The sequence below is a fragment of the Lynx canadensis genome, chromosome A2, assembly GCF_007474595.2.
Source record: "Lynx canadensis isolate LIC74 chromosome A2, mLynCan4.pri.v2, whole genome shotgun sequence".
In the NCBI taxonomy this organism is placed as follows: domain Eukaryota; kingdom Metazoa; phylum Chordata; class Mammalia; order Carnivora; family Felidae; genus Lynx; species Lynx canadensis.
In genome coordinates, this window is record NC_044304.2 from 143,073,475 (window position 1) to 143,094,901 (window position 21,427).

General features: G+C 39.2%; 1 long non-coding RNA gene across 1 annotated transcript; it reads right to left on the reverse strand.

Moving 5' to 3' along the window:
• Positions 1-348: 348 nt before the first annotated feature.
• Positions 349-19,224, reverse strand: LOC115509141. Its single transcript, XR_003967235.1, has 4 exons — positions 19,075-19,224; positions 12,653-12,655; positions 3,464-3,470; positions 349-359 (listed from the first exon to the last, which is right to left on the reverse strand). It is a non-coding gene; the product is annotated as an uncharacterized LOC115509141 (long non-coding RNA).
• Positions 19,225-21,427: the final 2,203 nt, after the last annotated feature.

Here is a 21,427-nt window from a genome sequence, read left to right on the forward strand (position 1 = left end):
AGGTGAAGAGGGTAGTGAGGCTGGAAAAGGGCTTAACATGGTCAAAGAATAAAACAGTGGCTGCTGGGGGAGCAGAGTGAACTGGTGGAACAGAAAGTACGATGTGGGGTGGGAGACAGATCAGATCAGGGCTATGTCAGTGAGATCAAGTTCAGATTTTTTCCTAAGCATACTGGAAAGTCAATGAAGAGTTTCAATCAGGCATGATTGAATAATGAGAGTATTATTCTGAATTCCTTGTCAAAAAGAAAGCAGGAAGACTAGTTACAGAGCTGTTGGAGGAGAAAGAGGACAAAAAGAGGACAAAGAGGAAGAGGAGGAGGAGTGAAGTAAAGGAGAAATTAAAGGTGAGTGCACAGCTTTTAGCTGAATCAAAGAATAGTTATGGTACAGTTCACTGAAATGGGGACTCCTGGGATAGAATAAGTTTGTGTTCAAGGTATCAAGATTTTTTTTCACAGCTGAATTTGAAATGCTAACTGGACATCCAAGGGGCTATGTCAAGGAAAAGTTGTAAATAAGAGTCTATAAAAGAACAGTTTTCCATCTAGAAACCCTCATCTGAACCAGGTCAAATTGTTTTAGCACAAGAGTCAAGGAAAAAACCCTCTGAGCACAGTGCATCCAAGCACTTATTTGTTATGTTGGCTATTATCAAAGACCATTGGCAGTTCTACTCTATTAACCCCACAACCATGGCCCCTGTGCTTTCCCCAGGATTCATGAACACTTCCCTAGGACCCAGTAAAGTCTAGACCTCTCCTGCCTAGCTATCGCCAATAAATAACTAAATCAGACAGTCTGGTCATCCACAAACCTTCTGCTCTGTATTTACTCCATACTCCCAACCCAGACCAGTAACCCTGAGGTGATCAGCTCCAGTCTTCTCAACTTGCTATTATAACCACCTAGAGAAGCCAGCTTGCGCTTCTTTATAAACACATTTACAATATCACTAGACACCATGTACCCCTATGGCAACCTCCTTGCCGCTGTATAAACTTGCCAGGTCCATCCCCTTTGCAACTTTTGTCACCATAACTATCAACATTGTTGCGGCAGTGGTTGTTTTTATGATTACTACATATTGGAAACTGGCTATATCAGTCATTCTCTGAACATATACTTTATCTCCACCTAAATATATTTGTGTGCCTGAAATCTTTACAGAGAGAATACACATAGCTATATGTGTTGCCACACCTATCACTATATTTATATGTACATAGATATTTGTGCACATGCCTAAACAAATATATATACACATATACATATAAATGTTATACTAACATTTTGTCATGAACGTATTAGTTGAATTCATAGCCATTGAAACATGTGAAACTCTTAAGATTTCACTAATGGAAAATATTGGAGAGCCTCAAAATATTTAAACATTCAGACTTTAAGATGAAATTGTTTATTTTAAGAAAGAAAATAAATGTCTTGGCATATTTATTTAGGAATGGCAGTAACTGAGGGGTTTTTTCCTTTAGGAATTTTCACTAGATTAACTTCAAACTATTTATTATTGTACAGATTGTCCAGCTTGTTAAAATCTAATGTAAATAAAGAAAAGCCAAGTAATCATTAAATATATCACTAGAAAATGAATTTAGATAAAAGTTCTGTTATTTTAAGATAGGAGAAAACACATAATTGCAAGGGTTGATATTAATTTTAAGTTTGCTAATATTTAGTACAAAGAAGACTCATGCAAGTAACATTTGGATGGTGTTTCTTTTTGTTTTGATATTCATGTGGATCTGACAGAAATCGCCTATTGCATTAGGAAAATCTATAAAGTAGGTGTATCAAGGTTCTTCATAGAAACAGAACCAATAGGATGTTTGTACACATGCGCACACACACGGGATGTGTGTATAAATACACATATATATGTATTTCAATATACATATTGAAAGTGATTTATTATAAGGAATTGGCTCATGCGTTATGGAGGCTGACAAGTCCCAAGATTGGCAGAGTGAGTCAGCAAGCTAGAGACCCAAGAAAGCCAATGGGGTAGTTCCAGTCCAAGTTTAAAAACCAGAGAAGCAGGAGAACTGATGGTCTAGCTCCAGTTCAAAGGCTGGCAGGCTCATGACACAGGAAGAGTCAATATTTCAGTTCAAGTCTGGAGGCAGAAAAAAGCCAATGTCCCAATTTGAAGGTAGTCAGGCAGGAGAAATCCTCTCTTACTTGGGGGAAGGTCAGCATTTTTGTTCAATTCAACCCTTCAACTGATTGGATGAGGCCCATCCACATTAGTGGGGGTAATCTACTTTACTCAGTCTACTGATTTAAATGTTCATCTCATCCAAAAACACCTTCACAGCAACACCCAGAATAATGGTGGACCAGTTATGGGCACATCGTGGCCCAGTTAACACATAAAACTGATCATCACAGTAGGCCAATATTTTTTTCAGAATCTATCCTTACTCAAACTCCATGCTAAAGAAAAAAGTGAACATGAATAGTAACTGCCTTAGAGAGCATAAACTACTCTAAGTCTGGTTTTCCAAAAAGTATCATATGCATTCTCCTCATACTCTTATTTCCAATGGCCCCCACTATTCAATATGTTCAATCCATTCTCAATATCTTCCATGTGTACTGCAAAAGTAAATAAAATGCTCAAGACCTTGGTCCTTGTTATATCATGCCTACCTGACAGACCTATTATCAATCTCTTCATAACAATCAATTTCTATGCAATTAGTAGATAAATCTTCACAACCATACCTTCATAACCCTCCCCAACCAGGAACCTAGAGTAGGTGGCTCACCAGGGCAGCAAAGGCAGATTAATTTTCACCCCTATGAAGAGACTATAGTCATGCTGTATTAGACATTTTTTTAAAAAAAATAAGAGTTAAAGTCCTTATACTCACTCTCAGAATTTTAAGTATGAGTCAAAATTGTAAGCAAACTGGAAGCGATAGGAGTGTTCTAATGGTACACAGGGGGTACATTCAAAGCACCAAAGGTAGTTCAACAATGGCAGTACCCACTTAGTGCTGACTTTGTGCCAGACAATGTGCTTAGCACTTTACATATATCAAGTCATTCAATTTTCACAGTAGCCCTATCAGGTAGGTTCTCTCATGATGTCCATTGTATGCATGAAAAAATCTAAGGGACAGAAAAACTGAATAATTTCCTCAAAGTAACTCACTAAATGGTGTAACCAGGCTTTGAACCCAAACAGTCTGGCCTCAGAGCCTATGCTTTTGACCATGAAATTCTACTGTGAAATGTACTATAGAAAGGTTTGCCCAGAAGTGTTTGGGGTCCCGAGTAAAGAGTGTCCTAGAAAGTAACTTTGAAGATAAGATAACTCTCTTTTTAAAGTATTTGTTTGCCTCCACTCGTATTTCCCCAATACCAATATTCAAATCTAATGACAACAGGCCGCTATCCATATGCCCACAGCTGAAAACTAGATCTCCCAGGCCGACACGCAATAGCTCTTCTCTTTTCTAATACTCTTCCTACCCCCTCCATTGGCTTTTCTTTTCCATTTCCTTTATGGATAATTCCAGCCAACACTGATTTTCTCTCTTCTGACCACTCTTTCAGGTTATTAACTGAGCATATATTTTCACAATTGATTATGCTTCAACTCTGTTCTCTAATTGTTTCATGTGCCTAAATCCTACCACCTGAAACAGATCACTTTGTCATAATTATATTTGCATTATCTAAATAGCTAGACACATAGTAGGTCTTTAAAAATAATCTGACACCATTGAATTGGATTAAGAAACATTTAAATTTAGACATGCAAATTTAATAAACATATTTTTGTTTCCTTCCTAAAAGGCTAGCCTGATTTCTTTTTCAAAACAGATTTTTTTTCCTCTTTCTTATATATAGTCAGTCTTAGACTCCTGACTGTTCAGTCTAATTGGCCTAATTTAAAAATCAAGTTGGCAGCAACATTTTCCATAACTATCTGGAGTTATGAAGCAGTTAGCCAGAGAAGTGTATCTGACAGCTAAGTTACTTCTCTATAGAAATGCACTGAAATTTAGAAAGAGATCAGTTAGGATTGTAATACATACTATTTTTCTATAATTCCCTTTGCTCCCTGTGGCATCTGCTTATGCTATTCTCCCAGATTCCCAAAGGTGCATGCTGCTAGAAAGTATGATTTCACAATGCATCAAGCCCAACATTCCAATAATCCTTTCCTAGGTGCCCCTGTTTCCTTGGTTCTCACCTCTACCCTCCGTCACACACCCTTTGTTGTTCAAAACTTCTACTACAACTTCCATTCCATTTGTGCCTGTCCCCAGACACTTCAAGAGCCAAGAATCTTCAATATCCCTCTCATGCATAGACAGAGTATTTGAGAATATTTGTAGGCAGAGGATAAAGTATTAGTGAAGAGGGAGAGACCAAAGAGATGGGAGCAATTGAGAGACAAAAGCATGGAAGAGAAGAGGCAGGGACATAAACGTGAGTGGAAGGGTTATTCTCCAAACAAGGCCAGTGAGCTCTTCCTCCATTGGTGAAGAGAAATAAACATGTCAAGGGGAGCAGGAAGAAGATAAGAGTTTCTTACTTTTTTTTTTTTTTTGAGGTGGAGAAAAGTAACTGTGGGAAAGATGACCCTAGAGAGGCTAAACATTTTCCTTAAAGAAGTAGGGAGTAAGATCATCGGCTTGGGAGTGCAGCAGGTTATGAAAAAGGCCACCTCTGTGAGAAATGTCTTTGGGTATTGATAAAAATGTAACGACTGTGGTGAGAGATTGAATGAAAATGCATGATGGCACAAAGAGATAATGGTGTAGTCCCTGGAACCTCGTGGCTGTCATGTAATTCTGAATGGGGAACAGGTACAAAGCCTGGACAACAGAGCTGATCCCGGGGGGCACATGATTTTAGAGACTGGAAGTGGCATCATGTGATTAACTAAGAGGTCCAGGCTTGGTGGGATGGGGGAGAAGCAGGAGCCTCCTGGGCTGCACAGAACTGCGAGTGAGCCATCCAGGGACATGAGCGATAGGAGTGACAGAGCTCAGTGGACACAGCCATCCATTGTCCTCCTTTATGCAATGAACAAGTTTGCCTAAAAAGAGATAATTAATAAAAATGAAGTAGGTCAAAAGCCATGCATTCCCTACATACAATTTTGAGGAGTTATCCTTTTCAATGTAGCCTTTATTTCCACTTGAAAGGATTGTGACATCTAATGTTTGAAAATACACATTACCCCGCACTACATATTACCAATTTACATATTTATTAAAAAACTTACAAAGCAATTATTTAATAAAAATAATAATAGATCTTAAGTTACCAGTTCCTTTAGTAAATATCTGGATAATTTCATGGAAATCTCTATTTACTTAGAAATCAGGGGCACCTGGGTGGCTCAGTCAGTTAAGTGTCCAACTTCAGCTCAGGTCATGATCTCATGGTTCGGGGTTTCGAGCCCCGCTTCAGGCTCTGTGCTGACAGCTCAGAGTTTGGAGCCTGCTTTGGATTCTGTCTCCCTCACTGCCTCTCCCCGACTCACACTCTCTCAAAAATAAATAACCATTAAAAAATTAAAAAAAAAAGAAATCATGTTGAGAAAATAAATTTAAGATATCTATTTTCTTATTTCTAGAAGTAACTCTTTTATAAGAACATAATTCACTAGATCCCTTAATTTGAATAGTGATGCCTTTCAGAATTGCAGTGGGTTATTTGTACTTTCTCATTTTTCCACAAGGAAGGCTAAGCTTGTTCCATATTAGGAAGTATAAAAAAAATGCATTCTTCTGAGACCAGTTGTGTTTATACTTGAATATTTCAGGATCAGTTTCTGAAATAGGAAAAAAAATTGTTTTTTCTTCGTTTTTTTTTTGAATTTTTATTTAAATTCCACTTACTTAACATACAGTGTAATATTAATTTCATATGTACAATATTCAACACATCCACACAACACCTGGTGCTCATCACAACAAGTGTATTCTTAATCCTCATTACCTATTTCACCTGTTCTCCCACCCACCTCCCTCTGGTAACTATCAGTTCTTCTCTATACTTAAGAATATTTTCTGGTGTGGTTTTCTCTTTTTTTCCCTTTGCTCATTTGGTTTGTTTCTTAAATTCCACATATGAGTGAAATCATATGGTATTTGTCTTTCTCTGACTGACTTTTTTTGTTTAACACTATACTCTAGTTTCATCCACATCATTGCAAATGGCAAGATTTAATTCTTTTTTATGGCTTGGTAATATTCCATTGTATAGATATAACACATCTTCTTTATCCATTCATCATTCAGTGGACACTTGGGCTGTTTGCATAGTTTTGTTATTGTAGATAATGCTGCTATAAGCATTGGGGGCATGTATCCCTTTAAATTAGTATTTTTGTATTCTTCAGGTAAATACTTATTAGTGCAATGGCTGGATTATAGGGTAGTTCTATTTTTAAGTTTTTGAGGAAACCCCATACTGTTTTCCAAAATAGCGGCACCAGTTTGCATTCCCAAGAACAGTGCTAGAGGGTCCCCTTTTCTCCACATCCTTGCCGACACCTGTTGTTTCCTGTGTTGTTAATTTTAGCCATTCTGACAGGTGCAAGGTGATAGCTCATTGTAGTTTTGATTTGTATTTCCCTGGTGATCAGTAACGTTGAGCATCTTTTCTTTTAAAAAATTTTTTTTAATATTAATTTATTTTGGAGAAAGAGAGACAGAGTGTGAGTAGGGGAGGGGCAGAGAGAGAGGGATACACAGAATCCAAAGCAGGCTCTGAGGTGTCAGCACAGAACTCGATGTGGGGCTCAAACCCACAAACCACAAGAGCATGACCTGAGCCAAAGTCAGACACTTAACCGACTGAGTGACCCGGGCACCCCATGTTGAACATCTTCTCATATGTCTGTTGGCCATTGTATGTCTTCTTTGGAAAAATGTCTATTCATGTCTTCTACTCATTTTTTAATCAGATTATTCATGTTTGGGGGGCATTAAGTTTTAAAAGTTCTCTATATACTTTGGATATTAACCTTTTATCATATATTTCATTAGCAAATATCTTCTCATATTCTGTAGGTTGCCTTTTCGTTGTGCTGATGATTTCCTTTGCTGTTCAGAAGCTTTTTATTTTGATGAAGTTCCAATAGTTTATTTTTCCTTTTGTCTCCTTTGCCTCAGGAAACATATCTAGAAAGTAGTTTCTATGACTGATGTCAAAGAGGTTGCTGCCTATGTTTTCTTGTAGGATTTTTTTGTGGTTTCTGGCCTCAAATTTAGGTCTTTAATCCATTTTTAATTTATTTTTGTGTATGGTGTAAGAAAGTGGTCTAGTTTCATTCTTTTGAATGTTGCTATCCAGTTTTACCAAGACCACTTGTTGAAGAGATTGTCTTTTTCCCATTGGATATTCTTTCCTATTTTGTCAAAGATTAACTGATCATATAGCTGTGCATTCACTTCTGTGTTTTCTGTTCTGCTCTATTGATCTGTGTGTCTACTCTTGTGCTAGTACCATACTGTTTTGATCATCGCAGCTTTGTAATATAACTTGAAGCCTGGAATTGTGCTGCCTCCATCTTTGCTTTTCTTTTTCAAGGTTGCGTTGGCTATTTGGGGTCTTTTGCAGTTCCATACACATTTTAGTATTATTTGTTCTAGCTCTGTGAAAAATACTTTTGGTATTTGGGTAGCCTAGACATTTTGACAATATTTATTCTCCCAATGGACTGTCTTTCCATGAGCATGGACTGTCTTTCCATTTCTTCGTGTCATCTTCAATTTCTTTCATCAGTGTATTATAGTCTTCAGAGTATAAAGCTTTCATCTCCTTGGTTAGGTTTATTCCTCTTGTTACTTTTGGTGTAATTGGAAATGGGATTGATTCCTTAATTTTTCTTTCTGCTGCTTCATTTTTGGTGTATAGAAATGCGACAGATTTCTGTGCATTGATTTTGTACCCTGAAACCTTACTGAATTCATGTATCAGTTCTAGCAATTTTGTTTTGGTGGAATCTTTTGAGTTTTCTATATAGAGTATCACGTCATCTGCAAACAGTGAAAGTTTACTTCTTCCGTGTCAATCAGGATGACTTTTATTTCTTTCCGTTGTCTGATTGCTGTGGCCCCAGTACCATGTGAAATAACAGCAGTGAGAGTGGACATCAACTGGGGGAAATATTTGATTCACAGAGGTTTTGGCTTTTGATTTAGAAATTCCAAAGCCTGGAGTGGGTCAGGTAAAAGAATGTGCAGTGATGAGATGTGCCCCTTTGCTTGTGAATTCCTTTGCTGGTTTGAGGTGGAGGCCAGGACTCATCTGGGTAGTGTCTCCTCTGCTCCTTTGCAAGAGCATCATGTTCCAGTGAGAGTCAGAAGTAGATGCAACAAGATGCAAACTTTAGATCTTCCATTTCCAGTCTCCAGAATCATTTGCCTCTGGGATCAGCTCCATTGTCCATGCTTTGTGCATGCTTCCTGTCCAGAATTACATGACAGCTATAGGGTTCCAGTGACTACAACATTATATCTTTGTGCCATCATCCACTTTCATTTGGGCTCTCACCACAGTTATTAACTTTTTATAGATGCCCAAAGACATTTCTCATGGAGGTGGCCTTAAGCCTTTTTCATAACCTGCTGCATTTAACCACACAGATGATTTTACTCCCTACCTCTTTTAAAGAAAATGTTTAGTCTCTCCGGATAATCTTTCCTGCAGTTACTTTTCTGTGCCTCAAAAGAAAATTAATATATAGTAGATAATATCCATTGTGAGAGAATGAAAATACCTGGCTTTTGGAGTCAAACACACATGAGTCCAATTCCTAGATTAGCCACTTAAGAGGTAGGAGGTTTTAGGAAAGTTATTTAATCTTTGTGAAACTTGGAATTTTTACCTATAAGGTGGGTAATATGTATTTTACAAAGTTATTGTAAAGAATAAATCAATAAATAATATATTTAAGCATTTTGCATAATTCTTGGCACACAATTCAATAAACTGTCACAGTATGCATTGCTCATTTTTAACTTACTGGATCCTTTCAATATATAAGCATATTTTAACAGTCTTAATGCAAAGTAAACATAGTAAACATAGATTTCATTTTCTATACTTTATGAATTGGTCAAAGTTGAAATCTTTACTCAATGAAGCGTTCATGCGTATGAATAGTTTTAAACCTGTAGAAATTCTGCTGCAATCAAATACAGGTGACTTGAGTGGAGTAGTTCAGGTATTGTACTAAAAGGAGTCATAAAGTAGGTTGTAAATGATTTCATCAAGGCTTCAGTCCATTCCCATGAAAGTACACTATTGTAGTCTGTGACAGTCAACATGTGTGAAAGATGACAATACCTTGGAACCACTGAGATACCTTACAGAGGTGTATTATTGAAAAGCCCGGTGATAGCTGAAGTTTACCCAGGCTGCAATACACTACAGATTTTAGCTGGGCAATCTTTCTCTGGAAAAATGCCACACAATTCACCAGGCCTCCAGGGAGCTGGGAAATTACAAATAGATAGAGACTTGAGGAGTGGGTGGATTTTTTTTTTCTTCAAAGCAGCAGCTGTTAGGATAAAAGGCAATCTTGAATCTTTAAAAAAGAAATCAAGAAATACAAGGTGTTTACTGATTTCTACAGCAAGTTCTATTTTTTTCTCTTCCTTTACTTCTTCTCTCTAAATTCCAATATTATATTTTTAAAGCAACATTCATAATTTCTACTTCTTCCTAATTTATAGTGCCCCTAGAAAATCAGTGTTTTTGTCTATTCCTCATGAACATACCCTTTCTTACACTGTCCTCCCTCCTTCTCTCTCCCTCCCTTTTTTCCTTTCTTTCTTCTTTTCCTTCCTTCCTTCCATCTATTTAACTCATCTGATCCTCAAATATTATCACTGAAATAAGCAAGTGGTTATTAGTGCCGACATCATTCTCCTGATAGCTTCCCTCCCTGACAGGGCACTTTATGTCAATACAAAGAAAGTTTAGGTTTTTTTAATGTTTATTTATTTTGACAGAGAGAGAGAGCAGGGAAGGGGTAGAGAGAGAGAGGGAGAGAGAGAATTCCAAGAAGGCCCATCACTGTTAGCATGAGCCCAACATGGGGCTCAAACTCACAAACCGTGATATCAAGACTGGAGCCGAAATCGAGTCTGATGCTTAAATGACTGAGCCACTCAGAAAGTTTAAGTATTAATCATAACTCTTGTTGCATGATTATTTAGGAAATGGCACAGAATAACTAAATGGCTTCTAAGATTCACCACCCTTGTTAAAACTCCAAGATTTCATAATTCTAATTATAAGGATTAATATAAACATTTTAATGGTTATAAAACAAATCAGGAAAAACATATTATAGATATATAATAAAAACGGAATTTAACATAATATAGTAATGCTGCCTCAACCAAAGATATGTCCTTATAATTCTTGCCTCATTTTTACAAATGAGGGAAAAGAACACTTTCACTGGAAGGGGATGGACTTTTCATTGGCATCTCTAAGAAGAGTCTGAGGAGACTCAAAGCTTACGTACAGATGGCTTTTTGGTAAACTGCTTTGTGTTTGTTTTGCTGCCTTCCTTCACTTTCCCCTCTAGCAAACACAGGGATTAAAGATCAGTGTGTTGGTCATTCCACTGTCATCAAAACATAAAATGTTTTCTGCTCTCTTGAGCTGCCATCTCATCAGCACTAACAGCTTGACCTTGCACCTCAATGGTATATAGGATATACCTGCCTTTAAAATGTGTGAACCGAATTTTATCTGCAGTGATTTTTCTCTTTATCCTTTGATCTGTCACTATTTCTTCACAATGTCAAAAGCCTCAGAGCTTGGCTTGAATGGTGATCAAACTCAAAGGCACACAATTTGGGGTCTGATCCTGAATCTACACAATCAAAAATCTTTTAAATTCAGACTTAAACCCTGCACTCTGCCTTATAATAGTGAAGTGCAGCCGTCACTAAAGCACTGCTTTGTCCTTTAAGCTTTTAAAAAATGAACATAATGAGGCTATAAAGAAATGAGATGGATTTCTTGTACCAAGTGTACTGTATTATACATGCATTTAATGAAACATGCCCTTTTGTGACCCTTTGAGAGTTTAAACACTTTCTTGGTGCTGTTCTCATTGCCCAGAACACTATTTTAGAATTCCTCCTTGGAAGTGACTTTGAACACAGTTTTCCTGGATCCATCAGAAAATCAACATCACCAGTTTATTGTCACAGGACATTCAATTGGCCTAAAGTGTTTTCTTTTTTTCATTCTCTTTTTCTGTCTCCCTCTACTTAGCCTTGTCCTCTTGTGCACTCCTCTGCCTGTTGATTCACTTTCATTCAACGAACATTCATGTAAGATAAGTTCCATCTGTGAGCAGGGTGTCCCTACACCTGTGTTAAATTGCCCTGTCACATGCTTCCTCTTTCTACCTCTACCCTACTCTCCAATTTCTGAAGAGAAAATACTAGCAATAGAGCCTCTTTTCTAGGTCCAATCCTCACCTAATTTTATGTATCTTATTGTTGTTTTGATTTTTTTTTCCTGTTTGCTTTTCTGAGAAACGGGCTAGGCCCAAACCTCTACAATCTTAGATGTGAAAGAATGTACCATTGTACATTGTACCAATGGACACCTAGGGAGAACCAAATCAGGAGATGGTCAATCGACACATGTGTCTGACAATATCCCACCCCTGACGGGGTATCATGAATCAGAAGGCACCAGATCATCAAATCTTCATTTAAACTATATTTCTTTAACTTTGCTCCTGAGCGCCATGTTTATTTATTTCATTTTCAACTGGACTTCTCCCTGAATGGCCCATGGCCCATTGGGAATTCAACTCAACGTATCTAAAACAAAAGTCTTTATCTCTAGAAAGCTATTGTTCCTTCTATATTTATTTTTAACACTTCCATGTCCTAACAAAACAAACAAACAAAAAAAACAACAAAAAACAAGTTACTCTAGAACCTATTTTGTTTCTCTTTTGTCTAGCTAAACATTACCAACTGCCAGAGAATCTCTCCTACATAGTTCTTGAACGTGTCCCACACTCTGTCTCCAGCGCCACTCTCTCATCATCAGTCACTGGATGTTTGTCAAAGTGTTTTAGATCTCCCTACTTCTAGTCTTATCTCTGTCTAACCCACCCTCCAGGGGCTATAAGAATGATCCTTCTAAAAGACAAACTATCTGTGCCACTCTATACTCTAAAAAGTCTTTGTTTGTTGCTTCTCATGGCCTTCAAGATAATACTCACACTCTTCTTGCCATTACTTATATTTAGCTAATCCAACCCTTTCTCACTAAATCAACCAAGCTTAACCAAGAATGAATCCATGACAATATCTTCTCTCTTCTTGACCTCAGTCTGTTTTCAATGGTCTTCTTATGTATTACAATAAATTCTGATACATTTCTATCACAGTATTATCATTCCATAGTTGTTCTTTTGTGGAGACTTTACAATCATTAAGGACATGGCTATCATCCAAGTACTTTTGGTACAGGACTTGTGGTAGACAGAACAGTTGTATCCTCCCAAAGATGTCCATGTCCTAATTCCCAGAAACTATGAATGTATTATATCACATGGCAAAGAGCAATTAAAGTAGCAGATGGAATTAAGGAAGCTAATCAACTGAGAGACTATCTTGGATTATCCAGGTGGGCTCAGTGTAATCACAGGGTACTTAAAATACAGAAGGAAGGCAGATATGGAGGTCAGAGTGATTCAGTATGAAAGGGATTCCATCATTGCTGGCTTTGAATATGGAGGGAGAGGGCCTTGAGCCAAGGAATGTACATGGCTTCCAAGACTGATAAAAGACAAGATAACAGAATTTTTCTTAGAGCCTCCAGAATGTAACGTGGCTCTATTGACACCTTGATTTTAATCCATTGAGACTCATTTTGGATTTCAGGCCTCAGGAACTGTAAATAATAAATTTGTGTGGTTTTAATCACTAAATTTGTGGTTACTTGTTACAGCATCCATAAACAACACATACGTCACTCATCTACCCCATTGGTTCAGATAATAATATGTATTACTAATGCTAATTAATAATTAATAAATGCAAGTAAAAATGCATATATAAAAATATATGCAACAACTGCACATTTTTGCATGAATAACATTTTCTTTAAGTTTGTTCATTTTGTAAATTTCAGATTCTCATAAGGCATAGACATCAGAGATAAGATAGATAGATATAAGATTCAAGAGTAGAGGGGTGCCTGGATGGCTCAGTTAGTTAAGTGTCCGACTTCAGCTCAGGTCATGATCTTGCGGTTTGTGAGTTCAAGCCCCGCATCAGACTCTGTGCTGACAGTTCAGAGCCTGGAGCCTGTTTTCGGATTCTGTGTCTCCCCCTCTCTCTCTCTGCCCCTCTTCTGCTTGCACTCTCTCCATCTCTCTCTCTCTCAAAAGTAAATAAACATTAAATTTTTTTTTAAAAAGATTCAAGAGTAGAAATGTTTAAAATACATTTCTCAATGATTTTTTTTTTAAGTTTTAAGTAGTTAGCCATACCACATGGGCAAGAAATAAAGAAGACAAACACAAAGAAAGAATAAATGGTGGCATGAAAATGGATCACAAGTTATATGTCTACTTAATCACTTCAATTCCTAAGAAGTAAATCCATGACAGACTTGAAGCCTACCCAAGACCAGATTGAACCAAAATTACCTTTACTGGATAGTTCTAGAAGAAACAGCTACAGTTAATCTAGGCTATTTCCTGGTATCAAAATCACCAAATTAAGCCCAGTCCAATCCTTCTGAATTAATTAAGATAGGCCAGACTGAAATAAAATAAACCTCAAAATTCCTTTGTCTTAAAGAACAAGAACAATTTTTCCTCATGTAATAGTTTAGGGCCAGAGTTTAGAGTAATGGGGAAGCTCTCACAGTCATCCAGGGACCCAGAATGATGATTCTTTGCCTGCTTCATTATGTGGCTCCGAGGTCATCTGGTGTTCAGTAGGTAAGTCAGCCGGAAGGAGAAAAAGCATGAAGAAAAGCATGAGAGAAGTTTGTATGCTGGGCTTCTGTGGCATGTACTCACTTCCACTGAAGGTAAACTGAGGCATTGGCACACTTACATACAAGGGAGGCTGGGAAACAGAGTGTAGCCTGTGCCCATGAAGAAGAAAAAATTAGCTGACAGCTAGTGGTCCCTGATACAGCTTCACTGCATGAAAGAACAGATCAAGGACAGGGACTGATGGGGGAGATGATGGTCTAAAGAAACTGAAATGATGGAGGACTTTCTAAAATTAGTTCCAGGAAGAATGAGGTAACTAATTCTTGACTAATGAATTAGTGACTAATCATGACTGGCAGCTCTCTGAAGATCCCTGGAGCATGTAGGGGCTGGACTTCCTCCAATTTCCAGCAAATGGCTCTAATCCACATGTATGAAGAGTCAGGTCTCCTTTTTTGTTTTTAAATTTATTTTGAGAGACACACAGAGCCAGCATGAGAGGGGGAGGGGCAACGAGAGGGAGAGAGAGAATCTCAAGGGGGCTCTGTGCTGTCAGTGCAGAGCCAGACTCCGGGCTCGATCTCACAAACCGTGAGATCATGACCTAAGCTGAAACCAAGAGTCAGGCATTTAACTGACTGAGCCACCCAGGGGCCCCTTAGGTGTCCATTTCACAAGAATACTTCCCCTGGATATAAAATCTGAAACTGGGATGATGACACGTGGATACGTAAAGTTAGGTCAGGCTGCCCCTCTTACAGTGCTCTCCTTGGAGAGCACTTGCCCTCTTATCAGAAAAGGTTCCCTTGTTTCCACAGAAAGACATAGAAATTGAAAGACTGTAAGAGCTCTCCTTTCCCTGCTCCCATTTCTAGAGCTGGGGATGTGTTACATGAAAGGTCTAACAGAACACTGCTGGTGGCAGTCAAGAATACGATGTGAAGGGGTACAGGAATTATCTTCACAATTATGCCTCCTTCATGAAGCCGCCTACATTTCTCCTCTCCACTTACTTTTTTTTTTTTTTTTAATTCTGTCAATTAGCAATTTTCTTTTGCTGTTAACTGTTGGCTTCAATTGAAAAGTTACTCTAGATCTGGCTGGTGGCCAGCAGCATAGGCTAGGGGTGGGAAATGGGAGCCCCTCAAACTAATCTGGATTAAAGAATGAGTGGGACACCTGGGTGGCTCAGTCGGTTAAGCATCTGACTTTGGCTCAGGTCACGATCTCATAGCCCTGCGTGAGGCTCTGTGCTGACAGCTCAGAGCCTGAAGCCTACTTTGGATTCTGTGTCTTCCTCTGTCTCTGCTCCTCCCCCACTCTCTCTCTCAAAAATAGGTAAACATTTTAAGAATGAGTAAGGCAAGCATTAGAGAGCCCCATGGATACTAGAAATCAGAAGGCCGTGGAATCAGAACACAGGCCCAGGAATTTGTAGTTATTAATGCTCAGAGGCAAACCGAAAGAGCTTCACTTTAGACAAGTGGATAACAACAGATCAAGGGAATCAGCATTTGTATCAACAGCCACACTGTGTGCAGCCTTGGATTTACAGGGACGGGCAAGTGAAAGTGCAGTTGCCCTGAAAACAGTGATCTGCAGGGGCACTTGGAACATGTCTGAACGAGGAATGAGAACATGAATGTCAGCAGGATTTTATATCTGGGAGTTTACGAGAATTTTACAATTAACCAAATTGCCTTTCTCCTAACACCTACCTACGTTTAGCCACCCTTGACAGTAGGAAAAAATGTGAGAACGCTGAAGAAATCAGAGTCAGGATGAAAAATACAAGTGATTAGAAATGGTGATGAGAGGGGAAAAAAAAACAAGAACTGTTAATTTTACTAAAAGAAGGGCCTCTAGACACGATGCTACCTCTGGCCTCTAAGCATTCACATTTACATGAAGGGAATACATGTTTACACAGGTATCTATGTGAGGTGATTAAGGAAATATGTTCTATATCCCTCCTTCACAAGAGACCTACCTTCCGGGGTTAGAGGATGGGAACCAAGTCAGCCACTAGGATGAGTTCTCTTTAATGAGACATATGGCACTAGTTTATTCACTAAACTGTATCTCTTTTCTTCCTGGGCTGGCAGCTACATTTCCCAGTATCCTTTGCAGCTATGTGCAGCCATGACTGAGTTCTAGTCAGTGAAATGTGGGAAGTGCTGCATGACCCTTCCAGGCCCACCTCTGAAAGACATCCTGCTGGATCTCCCATGTGCTCTTCCCTTACTGTCTTCCCTTATTGACTAGCCAGGTGCAAAGATCCAGCAGAGCACTGAGAGGCCCTAGGAGATGGCGAAGTCACTGTGAGAAAGGAATCCGAGTCCCCAAATGGCTGACTCCATGGGGCAGATGGTCCTTCCTTAGCCTCACTAACCTGCACTGGACTGCAATGTTTTTGAAGAAATCAGCCTTTATCATGTGAAGCCACTGAGCAATGCTGTCAATGCTTATTACAACAATTGGCCATCCTGACAACTACAGGTATCTTAGGGATGCCTCATGATGATCCTCTTACGTTGCCTCCTTTACGGGTGTGTATGTGTATAACTTAGAGACATATTTGCTCAAAGCACATCTTAAAATAATGTGCCTGAAAAGGAGAAGCTGGAAATATGCACATATGCAGAATAAGCTTCTATTTTAGAAAAAAAAAAATGATTTGGGATTCTGATTGTTTTAATACAAGTCTCCGATAATAGTCTTCAAAACTGATTTTCAGCAGCACTTTAAAAAGAAATGAGGGGCGCCTGGGTGGCGCAGTCGGTTAAGCGTCCGACTTCAGCCAGGTCACGATCTCGCGGTCCGTGAGTTCGAGCCCCGCGTCAGGCTCTGGGCTGATGGCTCGGAGCCTGGAGCCTGTTTCCGATTCTGTGTCTCCCTCTCTCTCTGCCCCTCCCCCGTTCATGCTCTGTCTCTCTCTGTCCCAAAAATAAATAAAAACGTTGGAAAAAAACAAAAAAATAAAAAGAAATGAAAAATCATTGGCAGCTTATAATGGGGCTTGGGGAAGAGAAGAAATGAAATAAAAAGATATCCAAAGTTACTTAAATTGATGCACATTCTTACATGTAGCTAGAAACGGATAGTACCTCATGTCAGCCTTTATAGTCTGTGGGTTCTCTCAGATGAGGTAACATGCTGTGAAAAAGAATTGCAAAGGAAATGACAAGAGCAGATGTTTGCTCAAGACAACTGGAGATTTTGTGAAAGCATCAAAGCACACAGTCTACAAGTTATCAACAGCCAGGCGGATTGTAGCTAGTCACAAACCTCTAGATTTGCATCTTGAACAAAGTTGGTCCCTTCAAGAGTAATCTCATTATACTCGATCATGAAAGAAAGTTATCTGCTCTCTGTGCCACCTTTAACTTAGATCGCGAATTATCACAGGCATAAATACATATGATGCATGCATATTTCAGTCTAAGGCAACTTTCTTTACAAAGCACATGCAACAGTCAGGCCCCTGATTGTGAGGCTCAGGACCCCACAGATAACAGCAGGAAGCCCTGTTAGTCCCTTCTGAGGCTTACCCCACCCCTGCTAAAGGTCCACAATCTCTATGTTGCTTAATAATATGGCTAGGAGTAGGGGGAATACAGAAGAATTCAATGTGGTTCATTCCTAGTTTAATGCACTGACTGCAGCAGAAGATCCACTGGCTGCTGGATAGACACAGGGGATGACCTGGAAGTCAGAATATAAGTTGAGGAGGCCAACTCATCCAACTACTATGCTGCGCATTTAAACATGCCTCTCTGTGCCTCAATTTCTTCACCTTTTAAATGGACATACTTTCTCACGGCATATTTATGAGAAGTAATACAATTAATGCATATTAAGCACTTTCAAAAGACCACCTGACACAAAGTAAACCCTTTGCCAGCCGCTATCATCATCATCATCATCATCATCATCATTGGCAGATCAAGTTTAAAAAAAAAAAGTAGGAGATGAGCCCGCTCCTGATTTTGGTGGCTATCATGGATCCTTTGCTCTGTGGTTCCTTGAGGGTAGGTTTCAGTGGCTTACCTGCTAGACCGGACCGGTTACTTGGAGCCAACAGTTCTTTGATAGTCCAAAGCCTTTCACAGGCGTAGGGATCCAGACTCCAGTGGGCCTGTTGCATCTCTGTGTCTGTGTACACGAGCACTTCCTACTCTGCCAATATTCTGAGTTGCAGGGCTTTCCCCCAGGCAGGGCGGTCCCCCAACCAGCTCTTTACATCACTTACTCTCCCTTCTGTCCCAGAACCAGGCTTGGGCTCCAGTCCTAATTGTTCTATTGTCGTAACCTTCCTGGGAACTCCGTTCAGGAATCCCATGCCCTTTCCTGCCTCTGGGCCTGAGTCCATTCTATTTCAGAATACAGCGGAGGCGTTGGAAAGTATCTCTCCTACCTCCCAGAAAAAATTCTCAGGTTTTCATGAAAATCGATATATCCCACACCAGAGCTATACAACTATGAAATAAGTTTAAAACAAAACTGTAAGTGTAAGCCAGACAAACCTCCCATTCTGAAGAAAATACTGAAATCAGGACTGGCCACCCAAGAATCTGCTCCAAGAGGGTTAGACATAACTTGTTTCTGGCTTGCATGAGTAATGGGTCATCACTCATAAAATATATTGTTAAGCACTTGAAAATATAAATTTATATATTCTGCATGTATCATTTTCCTTTTTAACAAAATAATATTTCCTCCAAGTATATCACAGTATTTAATTATCTACGTTCAATTTACTATATAATATAAAATCTATAAAACATTATTTAAATATATGTACTATTAGTAAACATACACACATATTTTAATATATTTAATATTTTATTTAATAATATAACTACACAAATATACACATACTTGTATGTAATTATTGAATCACAAAAGTGAAATAATTTTAGCTAGCATCTAAATGTATTCAAGTAAAATATTGTAATATGAAATTCATTATGATACATACAAAGTATATTCCCATATTAATTAATATCAACATGTAAGTTCAATAAGACAGTATTTTTTTAAAATTTATTTATTTATTTTGAGAGAGACAGAGACAGCACGAGTGGGGGAGGGGCAGAGAGAAAGGAAGAGTGAAAATCGCAAGCAGGCTCGCACTGCCAGCGCACAGCCCGACGCAGTCTGGAACTGGTGAAACCGTGAGATCACGCCCTGAGCCAAAACCAAGAGTCAGACACTAAACCAAACGGGCCACTCAGGTGCCCCTAAGATGACAGTATTTAAAATATTCTATAAACTTCTGGGGATTGGGGTATGAGGTATATAAGTAGATTGACAACATACTTTAAAAAAAAACAAACTTCTAATCACTGATATTCATAAATTAATATATGAGAGCTATAAAATACAGGAACAATATGTGATTCAGCATTTTATTGCCTCAGAATAATATAGGTTTTTAAATATGGTTTTTGAAACTAAAGCACTTTAAATAAAAAAAATCTAGTTTTATTGAATTGGCACAGTGAGATAAAAAAAAAAAAAAAAAAGTCAGTGAGATAAACTGCCATCTAGGCAGATGTCTCCGATATGGGCCTTTCCAATTTCCCACTAAAATAAGTATGAACACTAAACATAAAAGTAAAAAAAAAATGAAAAACAAATAATATCAGCTAACGAAAGTACTTACGGTAAGTCTAAGTCTAGGATCTGGAGAGAATTTTTAAATGGCTTAACGTGGCCTTAAAAGTATACCCAGTGGAATGCCCGTGAAATACATCTACTCACCTGAAATGCTGCCAAAATGACCATTGGTCCTCCCTCTGCTGTTTGCCTTCCTAGACCCCATATATGCCCCCCACTACCTTGAAGACATGACAGATTTTTGACAACGTAAAAACTGAGTGTCTGGGCATTGAGGCCAGCTGTGAGGTAAGAAATGTGTGGTTTCTTATTAATATTCTTTTATATATATTTGAGTACAATTACATCTAAGGTTACACGAGTGCTTGCATTCTGTTATGATTTACTAATTCGGAAAGGGGTAGAGTTACCTCTAGCGCATTAGGAAATGCACAAACCCCTACAGACCCACAGGGAAGTGGGTCGTGCTCATGAACACCATCGCATTCTACAAAATGCCAGGAAGAAAATAACTGTTGAGAAGCTGTCTGCTGCACAGCCACTGCCTTTTGAGGCAGCAGAAGTAATCTCTGTCCACCACTACTGCCCTGCACACCCCCACGCCCGTGCCCCTCTTCACAGATCCAGGGCCCTGCCACAGAACTCCTCCTCTCTGTGCCTTTGCCTACAGCACCGCCCAGGATGCCATCTGTGCATAACCACTAATTTCCCTTTACTTCCTGAAGAAATATGGACCCCAGCTGGCTCGCTCATAGTGGGGAGCAGAAGAAAAGATCCCACTGCAGAGCAGTAATGTTGCAGAAAAGGAAAGCCTTCTAGATATGAGGAACCGGGCTCGGAGCTTTGTGTATTCCCCTGTCGTACTCTCTGGCTGTGAAAGGCCAAACAAAGGAGTAGAGAGAAAAGCAACACACCCGTCCTGGCTCTGGAGAGGTTGTCCCTGTTACACAAATGTACAAACAAGAAAATGAAAACACACAGTGCCTCTGGAAAACACTCCAAAACAAGGAAAAAAGAACTTGATTCTGAAAAGTCATAGGAAGAGAAGATCTTTGAAAACATTTCGACAGCGGTACTAGACGAACATCTTAGAAAAGTGATGTACTCAATAGGAAACAGAAAGAACAGCATTAGTGATGTAGGAGCTTAAAACACAGGAAGTTTTACACAGGCATCTGAGCCCTACAAGATAAGGCCCCTGGCTACCTGTCATTCTTCCCTGTACTCACCCTGCTCCAGCGACCCCGCTCTCCTTGCTGTATCTTAAATACGCTTACTTAAATATGCCACTCTCCACACTGTAAGGTTCTCTCCTGAGGTATCCTGAGGTCCTGAGGCTCATGTCCCACTTTGAGCATGGCTCTGTACACAGATGCCCTCTTCAGAAAGGCTCTTCTGTTGAACAGCAGCTTCCTTCACTCTTTATTGCCCTTTATTGCCCATGCTTTAAAGTAGGCATAATCTTAACAGCACTTGAGCACAAGGGCAGTGTATCACGGTGATTAAAGGCCTGACTTCACATCCTGGATCTACCACCTCTCCTGGCTGTGTGAGTTTAAGCAAGTTACTTACTCTCTCTTTGCTTTATTTTTCTCATTCAGTACTAAATGTAGCTGATGTGATTAGCATCCCGATGCCTCAGCATGCACCATTCTTGCACCGTCAGATGGCTTCACGCTGCAGCACCTACACTCTTCAGCCGGAAAGTGTCCTCTGGCCTAGAGAAAGTAAGTGTTCAACCTTTGTGCAGGGTAGGCCAGAGGTGCCAAGGAGTTAAAACTCCACACTATAATGAGTGAAAGTCTGAAGATA